Source organism: Vipera ursinii (assembly GCF_947247035.1).
Source record: "Vipera ursinii genome assembly, chromosome: 2".
Lineage (NCBI taxonomy): Eukaryota > Metazoa > Chordata > Lepidosauria > Squamata > Viperidae > Vipera > Vipera ursinii.
The window spans coordinates 161,565,865-161,570,769 of NC_139513.1; positions in this window are offsets into that span (position 1 = coordinate 161,565,865).

The following is a 4,905-nucleotide window of genomic DNA, read 5'->3' on the forward strand; positions in this document are numbered from 1 at the left end:
TGAGCAAAGGACACAATTGGGCGAGACGGCGGGAGTGTGTGTGTGTGGGAAGCTGCTTCACTTTAGGAGGAGAGTTACAGCAAGGGTCAAAAATCTGTTTTTGAATTTGTATTCTGGTTAAGAACTGCTCAGTTTGGTAGTTAAGTCATGCAAAAATAGGGTAAGATAAAGCATCGAGGTGGTCAAGAGATTTTGGATAGGGAAAGCCAGTGTGAGTTGTGAAAGGCTCCAAAAACAAAAAGTCTTCCAGACAAAAAGAACATATGAGGTTCCTGAATCAAGCAAAGGCCAAGTGTTACAGTCTAAAGCAGGGGTCCCCAACCCCTGGTCCATGGACCGGCACCGGGCCGCAGCATGCCAGTAACTGGGCCACGCAAACAAGCAAAACCCTATCTGTGGGATGCAGGCAGCACACAAAACCACACCCCCTCTGGTCCGTGGAAAAACCTCTCTCCACGGAACCGGTCCTTGGTGCCCAAAAGGTTGGGGACCTCTGGTCTAAGGGTGCAATCTTACTGTCACTTATCTAGATTGTGCTAAGAATCAAGATAAAATCCAAATTGGATACAATAGTTCTGCAATAAAAAAAGAGGAGTTTGAATGAGGGTGAATTTAACACTTAGCGGCAGATATCCAAAACAATAATAACTTTAAAAAAATTCATGCTAGGGATTATTAAAGTTCAAAAATAAAACTGCTGGCATCAGAATACCACCACATAAATCTGTTGCCACTACCCCTTGAACATGTTTGTTACATTTTTTGCATCTCCTTCAATCTCTAATGGATTCTTCTAAAGATTTCTGTGCAAGTCTGTTTGCTCTTCCTTTAAAAGAATTCATTAGAGGTTGAAGGAGGCGCAAACAAATAATCAACATGGTCAAAGGATCAAAGAAGTTCTGGAGAAGGAAGCGGGAAAGCTCTGGGGTCTTTTTAATTTAAAGGGGAAAAAATGACCAGAATGCACAGGGGGTGGAACAAAAGGTTTGCTCCTGGGAATATTGGAATTCCAGCTCATCCAGTAAAATTAATCTGTTATAGATTCAGAGCAACAAAGGAAGGACTTCTTCAAACAACATTTATGGACTTCAGTGCTAAAAAAGTGTGATGATAGGAATTTCTAACATAGATGGTTTTAAAATGGGATTGCAGAAGTTCACATAGACTCAGATGGCACCAAATTACATGATACCACTTTGTCATAATCCATTTTGCTTGATTTTGCTTACCTTGTTTTATAAACCCAATCACTGTAGCTTGCAATCATACTTTATGGTTTAGTATACTGTATGAATCCAGATATTCATGGCTTATCAGCAGACAGCCAGAACATGCAAAGACGAAGTCAGGAAAGCAAAGGCTCAGAATGAACAAAGACTTCCAACAGAAATCAAGGATAATAAAAAAAAGTTTCTTCCAACGTATTAGCAACAAGAAAAAAGCTAAGGAAACTGTAGGTCCCACTAAAGAGAGAGGATGGCAAGGAAATAACAGGCAATAGGGAGAAAGCAGAGCTGCTCAACTAATTCTTTGCATCAGTCTTCACACACAAAGAAACTACAGCCCAACATACAAAAAAAACCCACTGCAAAAGATAAACTAGAAACAAAAATTAAAATAAGCAGGAAAATGGTAAAAGAACACCTATCCGACCTTGACGAATATAAATCACTGGGACCCGAAAGACCACATTCCAGAGTTCTGAAGGAGCTGGCAGATGTTATCTCAGAACCAGTGCACCATATCTTTCAAAAATCCTGGAGCACCGGGGAAATATCTGAGGATTGGAAAAGGGCTGATGTGGTTCCCATCTTCAAGAAAGGGGGGAAAAACGGACCCGGGAAACTACAGACCAATCAGTCTGGGAAGATTGTAGAATCAAAAAACTGATCTGCGAACAACTAGAAGCCAACAAAGTTATAACTAGTAGCCAGCACAGGTTTGTTAAAAACAGATCATGCCAAGCCAATCTTATTTCATTCCTTGATAAAGTGACTAAACTAGTAGACCAGCGAAATGCTGTGGACGTAGTATATTTAGATTTCAGTAAGGCATTTGATAAAGTAGACCACAACCTACTCCTTGGTAAGCTAAAAAAAAGGTGGAATAGACAACATCACCACCAGATGCATCTGTAGATGGCTGGAAAACCATACTCAACGAGTCATCGTCAATGGCACCACATCCACATGGAGAGAAGTAAGCAGTGGGGTACCACAAGGTTCCATCTTAGGCCCAGTACTCTTCAATATCTTCATCAATGACTTAATGAGGGGATTGAAGGGGAATTCATCAAATTTGCAGATGACACCAAACTGGCAGGAATTCTGGGAGTTGAAGTCCACAAGTTATAAAAGGGCCAAGTTTGAAGACCTCTGATCTAGCTAGCTATCTGGACACACAGGCAGACATACATTTTGCAGTAAACGTCCTCTCTCAGCAAAGCCATACTGGAATATCTTGGAAGTTAATGAGATTTGATTGCCCATTCTTGATATACAGTAGCAGAAATTTCTCCTTTTTGGTTTGTTGCTATCCTTATTTTTATTTATTTTTCATCTTTTTGAATTGCCCAATTCCCACTAGAGCTTTTGCTTCAACTTCACCAGGAAATAGACAGTGTTGAATCCTATGTTGTACGGCTCTCTCCTCACTCTTTTCTCTTGGTTGCTTGGTATTCCTGGCCAAGTGAGAATATTCTGAATTCATTCTTCCTACAGCAGAATTCCCCCCCCCCATTCAGGTAGAATGACACCACCTGGTTTAATAAGGGAGTTTTCCTCCCTACCGAGCATAACAGGATTGATTCCCTTTATATATTCCTCTCTTTTATGGGGCTAGGATGAGCACTATCCTAACTTGCAACCCTTTTGTTCTCATGTGCATTGTGGCACGATATCCTTTTCTGTGGGTGCGCCTGCCCTCTGGAACCAGCTGCCCGTGAAGATCAGGACTACCCCTGACCTACGTTCATTCCGCCGAGACCTGAAGACTTGGCTCTTTGAGCTCTCTGACCCAGGCTGAGAATTTTAACTGGGTTTTATTTTCAGGGATAATTTAATCTTTTATTTGTCTTTTAACTTTGTATTTTGTATTGGTATGATTTTAAAATGCCCTGTAAACCGCCCTGAGTCCTTCGGGAAAGGGCGGTATATAAATCTAATAAAATCTAAATCTAAAATCTAAATAGGAAAAACTTACTAATAAATTCTGTTTTAAAATTGGAATGAATAACATGGAAGTGAAGCAGTAGCCTATTCATCTAGTGATTCCCCCATTTAATTGCTTTACATACGGACACACACAGAAACAGAAGCGATGAAATTTAAGGATATCTTTATGATGTGATTCTGTAGGTCAGCTGTTGCCCACCTTACAGGTAAGGGCTGCCAGATGTAGGTGGCAAAAATCCAGAGGACCACTAGATGGTAGCAGGGGAATACAACCTCTATTTTTTTTGCAACCCACATCGGATTATCAACATTTGGCAGGAAAGCCCTTTTCACATTTATGTAATCAGTATAATGGCTCGCAATTGATCTTCAATATTCCACATAAAAGGTAAAGGTAAAGGTTCCCCCGCACATGCGTGCTAGTCGTTTCCGACTCTAGGGGCCGGTGCTCATCTCCGTTTCAAAGCCGAAGAGCCAGCGCTTGTCCGAGGACGTCTCCGTGGTCATGTGGCCAGCATGACTAGACGCCAAAGGCGCACGGAATGCTGTTACCTTCCCACCGTAGTGGTCCCTATTTTTCTACTTGCATTTTTACGTGCTTTCGAACTGCTAGGTGGGCAGAAGCTGGGACGAGTAACAGGAGCTCACTCTGCTACGCGGCACTCGGGATTCGACCCGCCAAACTGCCGACCTTCCGATCGACAAGTTCAGCGTCCTAACCCACTGAGCCACCGCGTCCCTATATTCCACATAGAAACCCCCAAAACATGTAATAGAGTTTAGCAAGTGAGAGGTCCAACAGTTTAGTCTGTCCCTTCATCAGACAATCCTCATTGGTTAGACAGTTTTAGTTCTTTCATTCTTTAAAGAAAGAAATGGTTTTTCAAGCCTGTCTCATAGCTCCACCTTGGTAATGGAGATATGATTGTTGTCTCCTCTTTTCCATCTCTCTTTAACAGCAAGCTATTGTATTCATTTTAAAAAAATGAAGGCTGCACTATCTTTTGTTGATAATGGCCAAGGTTTGTTTATATATTCAGTATGCTATCTAAAAATGTATGTAAGTGATCTAAACACCACTACTGTGCCACTTTCCACTTCTTCTAACCTGGATTTTTAACCCTCTCACTTTATAGAGAAATTCTTGGAAATTCAAAAAAAGCATGTGCTTTTTTGTAAGCCAGCATCTATTACAGATGTTGTTGTAATGCAGATTCTAATTCTCTGGATCCCTGATCGCTCATGACTTTGGTGGAGATGCAACAGTGGAACTTTGCCTGTTGAATTTTGACTTATTTTGCAGCTGTAGAAAGTATAGGAGAACACTGTGTAAGGAGCTTGTGCGGTGGAATGAGAATAAATTAATGAATTAAACAGGCAATCATAACAATGTTGCGGAAAAACAATCACCTTTCGAATCTTCTGTCTGGGTAAACGGGCGATGTTTTGACCCAAATTCAATCCCGAAAGATGCAACAACCCCCATTATGGGTCTTAATGTTACATTAAGAACATATCCTTCGATGTTACGTCACGGACACTTGCTTTCGCTTTCACCGAGGCAGATTTAAAGAAAGTTCATTCCTCGCACAACGGCGATCGCCGTAGATGCCTGTCCTGAAGCCACCGCTCGCCAGGCGTCAGATAAGTGCAAGCAGGAGCATCGAGAGCAAAAGAAAAACTACATCTCCCATAGTGCCTTTTGCACCCGGTAGTAGCTGGCAGTGGCGAG